The sequence below is a fragment of the Bison bison genome, unplaced genomic scaffold (assembly GCF_000754665.1).
Source record: "Bison bison bison isolate TAMUID 2011002044 unplaced genomic scaffold, Bison_UMD1.0 scf7180017864101, whole genome shotgun sequence".
Classification (NCBI taxonomy): domain Eukaryota; kingdom Metazoa; phylum Chordata; class Mammalia; order Artiodactyla; family Bovidae; genus Bison; species Bison bison.
Genome location: NW_011494673.1, coordinates 18,468 through 31,720, shown reverse-complemented (window position 1 = coordinate 31,720; position 13,253 = coordinate 18,468).

Here is a 13,253-nt window from a genome sequence, read left to right as displayed (position 1 = left end):
AAATCCCTTATGATTATACAGTGGAAATGAGAAATAGATTTAAGGGACTAGTTCTGATAGACAGAGTGCCTGATGAACTAAGGACAGAAGTTCATGACATTGTACAGGAGACAGGGATCAAGACCACCCCCAAGAAAAAGAAATGCAAAAAAGCGAAATGGCTGTATGAGGAGGTCTTACAAATACCTGTGAAAAGAAGAGAAGCAAGAAGCAAAAAGCAAAGGAGAAAAGGAAAGATACATCCATTTGAATGCAGATTTCCAAAGAATAGCAAGAAGAGATAAGAAAGCCCTCCTCAGCCCTCAATGCAAAGAAATAGAGGAAAACAATAGAATGGGAAAGACTAGAGATCTCTTCAAGAAAATAAGCGATACCAAGGGAACATTTCATGCAAAGATGGGCACAATAAAGGACAGAAATCATATGGACCTAACAGAAGCTGAAGCTATTAATAAGAGGTGGCAAGAATACATAGAAGAACTGTACAAAAAAGATCTTCATGACCAAGATAATCACTATGGTGTGATCACTGACCTAGAGCCAGACAACCTGGAATGTGAAGTCAAGTGGGCCTTAGAAAGCATCACTGCGAACAAAGCTAGTGAAGGTGATAGAATTCCAGTTGAGCGATTTCAAATCCTATAGATGATGCTGTGAAAGTGCTGCACTCAATATGCCAGCAAATTTGGAAAACTCAGCAGTAGCCACAGGAATGGAAAAGGTTAGCTTTCATTCCAATCCCAAAGAAAGGCAATGCCAAAGAATGCTCAAACTACCGCACAATTGTACTCATCTCACACGCTAGGAAAGTAATGCTCAAAATTCTCCAAGCCAGGCTTCAGCAATACGTGAATTGTGAACTTCCAGATGTTCAAGCTGGTTTTGGAAAAGGCAGAGAACCAGAGATCAAATTGCCAACATCTGCTGGATCATCGAAAAAGCAAGAGAGTTCCAGAAAAACATCTATTTCTGCTTTATTGCCAAGCCTTTGACTGTGTGGACCACAATAAACTGTGGAAAATTCTGAAAGAGATGGGAATGCCAGACCACGTGACCTGCCTCTTGAGAAACCTGTATGCTGGTCGGGAAGCAACAGTTAGAACTGGACATGGAACAACAGACTGGTTCCAAATAGGAAAAAGAGTATGTCAAGGCTGTATACTGTCACCCTGCTTACTTAACTTATATGCAGAGAACATCATGAGAAACGCTGGGCTGGAGGAAGCACAAGCTGGAATCAAGATTGCCGGGAAAAATATCAATAACCTCAGATATGCAGATGACACCACCCTTATGGCAGAAAGTGAAGAGGAACTAAAGGTCCTCTTGATAAAAGTGAAAGAAGAGAGTGAAAAAGTTGGCTTAAAACTCAACATTCAGACAAGTAAGATCATGGCATCCAGTCCCGTCACTTCAAGGCAAATAGATGGGAAAACAGTGGAAACAGTGGCTGACTTTATTATTTTTGGCTCCAAAATCACTGCAGATGGTGATTGCAGCCATGAAATTAAAAGACGCTTACTCTTTGGAAGGAAAGTTATGACAAACCTAGATAGCATATTCAAAAGCTGAGACATTACTTTGTCAACAAAGGTCTATCTAGTCAAGGCTATGGTTTTTCCAGTAGTCATGTATGGATGTGAGAGTTGGACTGTAAAGAGAGCTGAGTGCCGAAGAATTGATGCTTTTGAACTGTGGTGTTGGAGAAGACTCTTGAGAGTCCCTTGGACTGCAAGGAGATCCAACCAGTCCATCCTAAAGGAGATCAGTCCTGGGTATTCATTGGAAGGACTGATGTTGAAGCAGAAACTCTAATACCTTGGCCACCTGATGCGAAGAGCTGACTCATTTGAAAAGTCCCTGATGCTGGGAAAGATTGAAGGCAGGAGGAGAAGGGGATGACAGAGGATGAGATGTTTGGATGACATCACCAACTCAATGGACATGAGTTTGGGTAAACTCTGGGAGTTGGTGACAGGCAGGGAAGACTGGCGTGCTGTGGTGCATGGGGTCGCAAAGAGTTGGACACGACTGAGTGACTGAACTGAACTGAACAATTGGAACTGGCCCAGAATCCAAGAGGACCTCTCCTTGTTTATATAGCATGAACTTGAAACCAATCTTGCTTAAGTCTTATTGTACAAATATGAGGAGTTTATAATATTAATGCATCCATAAAGCAGGATAACCAAAATTTTAAAATAATTAGGAGTAAAGGGGAGGTAATATACAACATATCAAATATAATTAATATCATAAGTGATATATAAAAATAGTTGAGAATTCTAAGAGTTCTCATCATACAAAATTTTTTTTTCAATTTTTTAATTTTTGTACCAATAGGGGATGATATATGTTCACTAAACTTACTGTGATAATCATTTCATGACGTAGGTAAGTCAAATCATTATGCTGTACACTGTAAGTGTATACAGTGTTCTACATCAATTATATCTCAATAAAACTGGAAGAAAAAAATTTAAATAAAGCAATACGGAACTCCCTGGTGGTCTAGTGGTAAGGACTCTGTGCTGTAACTGCTGACAGCATGAGCTCAATCCCCCATCAGGGAACTAAGATCCCACAAGCTACACAGCCCAGCAAAACATAAAAAAAAAAAAAAAATAAAAGCAACTAGGAATAGAAATACAATATATCACAGATAGCTACCTACTTTGCTACAATTGAAGAATAAATTTAGCTCTGACATTTCTAGTTTGTTCATTTGTTCATTCATTAATTCAACAATTATTGAGTCACTATTACATATTGGTCATACTCCTATGCTCCAAGCCCCCTCTGCTATGTTGTTGTTGTTGTTGAGTTGCTCAGCCATGTCCAACTCTTTGTGACCCCATGGACTGTAGCCTGCCAGGCTCCTCTGCCCATGGGATTTCCCAGGCAAGAATACTGGTTGTTATTCAGTCACTCAATTGTATCTGACCCTCTGCAACCCCATGGAATGCAGCAGACCAGGCTTCCCTATCTTTTACAATCTCCTAGAGTTTGCTCAAACTCATATCCATTGAGTTGATGATGCTATCCAACCATCTCATCCTCTGTTGCCCCCTTCTCCTCCTGCCCTCAATCTTTCCCAGCATCAGGGTCTTTTCCAGTGAGTGGACTCTTCACATCACGTGGCCAAAGTATTGGAGCTTCAGCTTCAGCATCAGTCTTTTCAATGAACATTCAGGATTGATTTCCTTTAGGATTGACTGGTTTGATCTCCTTGTAGTCAAAGGGACTCTCATGAGTCTTCTCCAACACCATGGTTCAAAAGCGTCAGTTCTTCAGTCCTCAGCCTTCTTTATGGTCCAATTCTCATATCTGTACATGACTACTGGAAAAACCACAGCTTCGACTATGTGGACCTTAGTTGGCAAAGTGATGTCTCTGCCTTTTAATACAGTGTCTAGGTTTGTCATAGCTTTTTCTGCAAGCACCAAGCGTCTTTTAATTTCATGGCTGCAGTCACCATCTGCAGTGTTTCTGGAGCCCAAGAAAATAAAGTTTGTCACTGTTTCCATTTTTAAGAATACTGGAGTGGATTGCAATGTCCTTCTTCAGGGGATCATCTCAGCCCAGGCATCGAACCCACGTCTCCAACACTGCAGGCAGATTCTTTACCGCTGAGCCACCAGGGAAGCCCCCCTCCGCTTTGGTCCCCACCTAATCCTGTGTGAAAAACAGAGGTGGGAGTGCCGGTGGGGGCAGGGCAGTGGGACAAGGTGTCTTTCTGTACTGAGCTACTAAGAAGAGTTGCCTGAGGGCATTTCTCCCTCTGTATGGCTTAGAAATTATGATCAACCCAGTCAGCACCAGCTATGAAAATAAATACATATAAGAAGTTATCAAAGTGCTCATCAGAATGTTTTTTAATTCCATAAAAATGTATGACTTCTTGTGAATAACATTAACACTAAATGAAATTAAACAGGCTTTTTTCTGAACTGGCTCCATACACACAGATAGGAGACAGCAAGTCATATATCATTACAAGTCCCTCAGAAGATCCTGGAAATACTTACATTCATTTTTTTTTTTTTTTTTTTTTTGCTTTGAGAAAGGAAATTTGTTTACATTTATTTTACGTTAAGGAAAAATACAAAAAATAAAAATAAAATTAAAATTCAATTTTCAGCAAGTACAATAAAACCATCTTAAGTTAGCAATATATTATGCCTTTCAAAATTTTATACAGGTACAGATTTAGTACAGATATGTTTATGTCATCTTTAACCAGTTGGCCTTTCAATATAGAAAAACTATTATGTTTACTTTATTGCAGTTCATACACATCATATCCCAGGAATGAGAAAGTGCAAAGAAGGTAGAGGACTCTTGAAAGTCTAGCAATAATAAAAGGTTGGGAAAATGTTCTTTAAAGTTCAGTAATGTAGGTCAGGAGAAGAGGTATACTGTCAAAATAAGATAAATGAAAGTACAATTTTTTGCCATGTTTAAAATTCATCCATAAAAGCTAGATAATAATAATAATAGCTGCCACTCATTGAATGCTCACAACATGCCAGGTGCCATGCTAAGTGCTTTATGTGTGTTTTCTTATTGCATCCCTACAGCAAGCTTATGATTTATTAGCCTCAGTTTATGAAGAATGAGACACAGAAAGGTGAAATCATTTGTCCAAAGTCAAATGTTAAGGGGAGGACCTAATAATTTTATGCCCTATTTTTAACCACAACACAACTGCCTTCTTTAAAAAGAAAAAAAAAAAGTAAGATAAAAGAAATTTTGTTTGATGTACAAATTTATATGGAAATGGCCAAGCACTGGATGACTTTGTCCTATAAGGTAGTGGCAGCCTGGAGCCTCAGCTCCTTGGGAAGAGGTAGCACCAGAAATTAATACAAGTCCCACAGCTGACTTAATTAAGGAAGGCAAAGGAAATAGCACCTCTTCACTGGGTGCGCCTTCCTCCACCCACCAGCAGAGAAAATTCTCAGAATGTTGTCATTCATATCTCACTTGTTCTAAAGTCTGAAATTACAAGGAGATACAAGAGGCAAAGCCTAAGTATGCAAATTGGATAGTGATGTTAGAGAGAAGTGCTATGGAAACGAGAAAAAGAAAAGCAAGGCAGATGGGGGAGGGGAGGGGAGGACGACACCCACTTCTTCTGGGTAAGGAAGTGAGGTACAGTACCTTAACTCTAGTGGATATCCAGAACGGTCCTTTGTAGGCATGGATGTTTGTTCCTGCCCCTCCCTTCTCACTGTGGATGAAATACTGTACGAGGGCTTTCATCAGGGTGAAGTTCAGAACTTTCAACCTGACATTCAACATTTAAGTGTGAGAAAAGTGGAAAAGCATGCTTTCCTGCACTGAGAACAAGTCCACTGGGTGTGAAGACTGAAGGTTTTTAAACTCTGTAGAGGGGAAGCTCCCTGCCTGTGACCGGTTTTCCTATAGGTATTCTGCCCCATAGGCCTACAAGCTTACTCCCTTGCTCTAATTGGACATACGCAAACCGGTTAGACCAATGGTGCTTATCCTAGGCGGGATAAATATCTAGATGTTTACCCTGCAATTCTCCACCCTGTGGCCCTAAGTTTACATATATGCAAATCAGACAGTCCTCACATATTACTGCTGAATAAGATACTGGAATTCTCATTAGAATCTAGAATCACAATTCATACATGAATATGCTCTATACTAGTGCTACTCAAAGCATGGTTGGCTCAAGCCAGTTCGAAAATTGATATGAAACCATTTCTATTTGTGCCTGATTGTCCCATCCCTTTAGTGGGAAGAGATTTATTAACTAAGTTAGGGGCCACCCTGTTTCTGGAGGAAAAAAGGAACCACCCTCATTGCCAAATGATTCTAAAAAAAAAAACAGAAAGGGACACTTTGAAGTTGAGATAGATAGAAGCCTTAATAGAAATCTGGGATGTGGAATATTGAGGTTCCTGGTCTGGCCAGAGATATCCAGCCAGTGGTTACTAAACAAGACCCTCAAGAAATAACTGTTGTTCACAGTGGGGGACATCAGTCTCAGATTCCCAGGTCTGAAATTGGAAAGGGAAATCACCAAGCTGATCAAGAAACAAAACAGTCTGCATACAAACAGCTAAAACACAGGCAATTTTAAAAGTTGCAGGCTTGATGGAGAAAATGCCACAACCTTGCTATACCAAGAAAGAAAACTGGTCTAAAAATATGGGGTTAACAAGTCAAAGGGGATTGTATATGTTGGATGTGTCAGGCGAGTGTATACTTCTCGGTTCTTGTCACAACAATGATTTGGATCGACGGACATTAAAGCCCTCGTCGCATCACAGCTCTCGGGTATTGAACAAACCGTGTCATAGCTCTTAGACAAATGAGTGTTACAGCTCTATTTTATTTAGAAGATAGCAGGAGAATCCACCCTCGAAGAAGAGAAGAGAGTGGAGGAGCACGCCAGCACGCGGAGGGGTGGGGGAGAGAGAGAGAGCAAAAGAGCCCTTTGACTCCTCTTTTTATATGTTTTTCCCTCCCCCTGGGCCTGCCCTATGCAAATTGGGCTTAGCCAGGAGTGCTGTTTGTTCTTCCTGAGGTCTTCACTCCAGTCCTCGGACCTTCCTTTGACCTTCCTTTGTTCTATTTTCACCGGCTTTTCCCTTCCTTGTTTTTTAGCCAATGCCATTTTGGACTCCTTTTCCCTATTCTAACTACCTAACAGATGAAAAGATTTGAAACTACCAACTATGAATGTGAAGCTCTTTGGAAAGCTCTTTGGAATTTACTACAAAGATTGTGTGTGGGTAAAGGAATGAAAATGGTGGTGGCCCAGATTACCAAATCATGTGACATATGTCTACAAAATAATCCGAGAACAGTGCCGCCCCCTCCTCCATTATTTAGACCCATTCAACACCAAGGAAACAACATTGAGGAGAACTGACAAATTGATTTTACTCAGATGCCCAAGTTCAGAGGACACAAATATTTATTAATAAAGGTAGACAGAGTCACTGGATGGTAGAGACTATTCCCACATGGGCATAAAAGATAATCCCATCTTTCAGATTACCTCAATATATACCAAATGATAATGAACCTCTCCCAGATTTAAAAACTATTTTGGGAAAATGGTTTGGATTCTCAAGATCATGGCCAAAATTCTGGAACAAGAACTATGAGGCCTCTGTGCTTGTTTGTGTGTTCATATGTGTCTGTATATGTGTTATAGAGGTATGGTATTACCAAAAATTAATTCATAAAAGAGCTTTATTTGACTTAAAGGAAATTAATTACTTATATAAATACTCAGAAATACAACATAATCTGGCCAGAATAAATTTCAGGGTCATGTTATACAGAAAGTATTCAGAACAAAACTGGTATCTGGTGTCAACTACAAATCTTACCAAGAGCATTGCCAACCACTGAACAACAAAGCCATTTGCCATTTGCCTCATGATTCAACCCCATGCTGCTATAGCTGTTGACCTTCAACAATGCCTGAGGGAATTCAGGGTGGAGTGAGGCACTCTGTGCTCCAGGGAATCTGTTGGGACAGGTCTTTAGATAGTTGGATGTTTTTAGGAACAGATTTTATGATCTCAATCCTTGAGATCATATCTAGAGAAGCACTAAATCCCTTCATGGTGACATCAGATCCTCATGACGGACAAAAACCTTTTGTAAAATGAGTGCTTCATGGCATTGAACTCCCTTCACTAAAACCTTATATGTTGACTTAACTCACAACTCTCAAGTTGTACATCATTTTTTAGTCCATACTGGTATGAAAGTGGTTTAAGCTTGTTGGTGTGATTATACAAAGATCAGGATTTTCTAAGACTGTATTAACGTTAGTTGGGTAAGTGGATTTTGGTAAGAATGAGCTAGGACAAGACTGGACTTGGTTTATTCCTCTAAAGCATTCTTGAAAAAGACGGAAATGGCAACCCACTCCAGTATTCTTGCCTGGAGAATCCCAGGGACAGAGGAGCCTAGTGGGCTGCCATCTATGGGGTCACACAGAGTCGGACACAACTGAAGCGACTTAGCAGCAGCAGCATTCTTGAAATGCTGCTTTTGACAAATAGGTTGAGGTGAGTTTCTTTGCATGTAAGTAATTTATATTCACTTTTGAGATCTTTATAACATTGATTAGAGAATAAGTATTATCTTACAGTGACTTATGATCTTATCTGACTAAAAACTAACTTTGGCGGACACTTTAGAGGGGCCCTGAGGTATCTCAAAGAGAAATATTTAACAAGAGTTATTTGGTATGTTATGTTAAATGTAACCATTTGTAATTCTGGTTATTTGTAGCCAGCCTTTATCTTACACTGTAATCAGATGTTTGACCATGCCTCTTAAGTCTTTTGTCATTTATAGATATTTTTGTACCATGGTGCTCATACAAAAAGTGCTTCATCATCAAGGTGCTCCATAGGAAACCTAAGGAACCAGTTACAACAGTTCTACATCAAGATGATCGCTATGTAGGGATTTCAGCCCATATGGACTAAAACAAGGTGCTGCCCTGCCCCTAGGGCCTCCAGATCAAATACTCAGAGATTTTTACTCCCTCATAGGCAAATTCATGTCTTTTTGCCTTTTCATACTGTACGTGGGGTTCTCAAGGCAAGAATACTGAAGTGGTTCGTCATCCCTTCTCCAGTGGACCACGTTTTGTCAGAACTCTCCACCATGATTCGTCTGTCTTGGGTGGCCCTACACTGCATGGCTCATAGTTTTATTGAGTTTGACAAGGCTGTGATCCATGTGATCAGTTTGGTTAATTTTCTGTGATTGTGGTTTTCATTCTGTCTGCCCTCTGATGGGCCATCAGGAAGATAAGCTTCCTGATGAGAGGGACTGGCTGTGGGGGAATCTAGGTCTTGCTCTGATGCACAGGGCCATGTTCAGTAAATCTTTCATCCAATTTTCTGCTGATGGAGGGGGCTATGTTCCCTCCATGTCGTTTCACCTGAGGCCAAACTATGGCAGGGGTAAGTTGGTAATGGCGACCTCCTTCTAAAGGACTTATGCCAGCACCTGTGGCTCCCAGGACTGTTGCAGTCAGTGCCCCTGCACCCAAGCAGGCCATGATTGACCCAGGCCTCTGCCAGAGACTCCTGGACACTCACAGGCAATTCTGGCTTCATCTCTTGTGGGGTCACTGCTCCCACAAAGTTACCTGCCTCTTGAGAAACTTGTATGCAGGTTAAGAAGCAACAGTTAGAACCAGATATGGAACAGACTGGTTGCAAATTGGGAAAGGAGTATGTCAAGGCTGTATATAGTCACCCTGCTTATTTAACTTATATGCAGAGTACATCATGTGAAATGCTGGGCTGGATGAAGCACAACTGGGAATCAAGACTGTTGGGAGAAATATCAGTAACCTCAGATATGCAGATGACACCACCCTTATGGCAGAAAATGAAGAGGAATTAAAGACCTCTTGATTAAAGTGAAAGAAGAGAGTGAAAAAGCTGGTTAAAACTGAAGATTCATAAAATGAAGATCATGGCACCTGGTCCCATCACTTCATGGCAAATAGATGGGGAAATAGTGGAAATAGTGACAGATTTTATTTTCTTGGGCTCCAAAATTACTGCAGATGGTAACTGCAACCACAAAATTAAAAGACACTTGCTCCCTGGAAGAAAAGCTATGACCAACCTAGATAGCATATTAAAAAGCAGAGACATTACTTTGCCGACAAAGGTCCATATAGTCAAAGGTATGGTTTTTCCAGTAATCATGTATGGATGTGAGAGTTGGACTATAAAGAAAGTTGAGCACTGAAGAATTGAGGCTTTTAAACTGTGGCATTGGAGAAGACTCTTGAGAGTCCCTTGAACTACAAGGAGATCAAACCAGTCAATCCTAAAATAAATCAGTCCTGAATATTCATTGGAAGGACTGATAATGAAGCTGAGGCTTTAATACTTTGACCACCTGAGGCAAAGAACTGACTCATTGGAAAAGACCCTGATCCTGGGAAAGACTGAGGTCAGGAGGAGAAGGGGGTAACAGAGGATAAGATGTTTGGATGGCATCACCAACTCAATAGACATGAGTTTGAGCAATCTCCAAGAGTTGGTGATGGACAGGGAAGCCTGGTGTGCTGAAGTCCATGGAGTTGCAAAGAGTCGGACAGACTGAGCGACTGAACTGAACTGAACTGAACTGAGGCAGGGTCAATGCCCCTACTCAATCTTAAAGCAGTTACAGAAGATGGACCTTCGCCCTTCTGCCTCCCATAAGAATATGGGAGTAAAATCTCTGAGCAGGGAATATAACAGGAGGGAAAAGGGCAGGGCACAACTTTTGAAAGAGTGACATAGCCCAAGGACACAACATAAACCAATTAGAATCAGATGGGTCCAAGATGCAGACAAGTCAACTTTGATTAGACCTTGATTCCCAATCAGCTAGCTAAATGATACACCCTGAGGTGCCAGGACAGTTCCAAGGCACTGTCAAAAGACCAAAGCAGTGGCCCAATTCCTGGAAATCTCCACCCCTTCCCAAAAATAGTTGGAATAATCCTCCTCCTGTTGCTGCTAAGTCACTTCAGTCGTGTCCGACTCTGTGTGACCCCACAGACGGCAGCCCACCAGGCTCCCCCATCCCTGGGATCCTCCAGGCAAGAATACTAGAATGGGTTGCCATTTCCTTCTCCAACACATGACAGTGAAAAGTGAAAGTGAAGTTGCTCAGTCGTGTCCAACTCCTAGCGACCCCATGGACTGCAGCCTACCAGGCTCCTCTGTCCATGAGATTCGCCAGGCAAGAGTACTGGAGTGGGTTGCCATTGCCTTCTCCAATCCTCCTACTCATTAGCATATGAAATTACCCAGCCTATAGAAACCAACCAAGCCACATTTCACTAGCCCTCTGCAATCACCCACACTCTGTCTGTGGAGTATGCATCTCTCTGAATCTGAGTAAATCCACTTCTTACCTATCACTTTCTCTCTCACTGAATTCTTTTCTGTGATAAGAAATCAAGAACCTGAGCTTCATTACGTCCTGAAACCAGGTTTTGGCTGGGTTTGAGTCCCAGACATGTGGGTTCAAGTCCCAAGTAGGGTTTTGGCCAGGTTTGAGTCCCAGGCACACAAGTTCAAATCCAAAACAGGGTTTCAGCTGGGCTCAAGTCCTGGTCACATGGGTTTGAGCCCCAAACTGAGTTTTGGCTGAGTTTGAGTCCCATCTGTGTGGGTTCAAGTCCCAGTTTGGGTAAATGGTTTCAATTACTGTTCTAAAACAAGGTAATTACAGAAAATGCATAGAAACTTTTGACCTTACCATAATGTTTTTCTTGTATTTTATAAAACTATTAATATTAGTCTACAAATTTTGAACATTTAAAAAGAAATTCACATTCAGGGATTCTTCTTCACAGTTTTGAGGAACACTATTCTGGAACACTGCTGCTCAAAGTTTGGTCTTCATGTAGGACACCATCAGGCTTTTCTGGGTCAGACCCCATTCCCTGTACTCTCTGCTTCAGCTCTTCCCTGGAGTACCTAGACGATAGTATCTGATGCACATTTCCTGAGTTATTTCACAGATGTTAAAACTCCCACCAAATGGAAGAAATTGATTACCTGATGACCATGAGCACACAGACCCCAGACCTACTGGCACCTAAGGATTGATAATGCTAACCCTTGTCACACCACCCTGATAGGCTCCCATTAACCAAATCAGAGGAGAAGGAAATGGCAACCCACTCCAATATTCTTGCCTGGAGAATCCCATGGATAGAGGAGCCTGGTGGGCTATAGTCTATGGGGTTGCAAAGAGCAGAACACGACTAAGCAACTTAGCATGCATGCAACCAAATCAGAGAATTATATAGAAGCTGATCACACACCCTAGGACTCCTCCTTCCTTACCTTGCCCTTAAAACTCCCCATCAGGGGTTTCAGGTTTTTTGAGCATAACCTGTCCCAGACTCCTTGTATGGTGCCTTATAGTTAACACTGCACTTTTCACCACCAAGGACTTCCCTGGTGGCTCAGATGGTAAAGCATCTGCCTACAATGTGGGAGACCGGGGTTCAATCCCTGGGTCAGGAAGATCCTCTGGAGAAGGAAATGGCAACCCACCCTAGGGCTCTTGCCTGAAAAATCCCATGGAGGGAGGAGCCTGGTAGGCTACAGTCCATGGGGTGGCAAAGAGTCAGACATGACTGAGTGACTAAGCTTTCATTTTTACTTTCTTCACCACAACCTGATGTCAAGAGTTTGCTTTACTGTATGCATTCTGAAGGAGATCAGCCCTGGGATTTCTTTGGAAGGAATGATGCTAAAGCTGAAACTCCAGTACTTTGGCCACCTCATGCGAAGAGTTGACTCACTGGAAAAGACTCTGATGCTGGGAGGGATTGGGGGCAGGAGGAGAAGGGGACGACAGAGGATGAGATGGCTGGATGGTATCACTGACTCGATAGACGTGACTCTGAGTGAACTCCGGGAGTTGGTGATGGACAGGGAGGCCTGGCGTGCTGCAATTCATGGGGTCGCAAAGAGTCGGACATGACTGAGCGACTGATGTGATCTGATCTGATCTGATGCAGGCAGACAGACCCAAGTTTTGGTTCAGTTACATCCATACTGGCAACGAACTGCTACTTACCAGTCTGTAACTGGTATTCCTTGTATCAGAATGAAAACTGACTGTGTCATTAGGCATCCCATTTAATTCAACAGATAATTTTTAATATCATGACTTTCTTGATAAAGGAAGCAGAGAGTTGATTCCATTCTGTACAAATTCCTAATTTCACTGCAGACTTGAACTTTGAGTAGCACTGCTCTACACTTCATCAATAAAGTGAAGACAATGAAAAATATCTATCTCAAAGGGCTATTAAACATTTAACATAACATTTGTAGAGTGCTTATAAAAAGCACTAAATAAATCTGAATTATTATTATTACTATTATCTTAACAGAATATCTAAAATGATGAGGAAATTAGAGAAGATAGCATAAGAAAAAAAATGAGATGAAGTCAGGATAGTTACAAAAAAGGCATACCACAAAGTGCGGTGCTGTGCTGTGCTTAGTCACTTAGTCATGTCTGACTCTTTGTGACCCCATGGACTGTAGCCCACCATGTTCCTTTGTCCATGGGGATTCTCCAGGCAAGAATATTGGAGTGGGTTGCCATGCCCTCCTCCAGGGATCTTCCCAACATAGGACAGCATAGCAATACAGCCAACCAATTTGGTTCCGTGTTTTTTTTTTGGTAGTCAATAAAAAAAC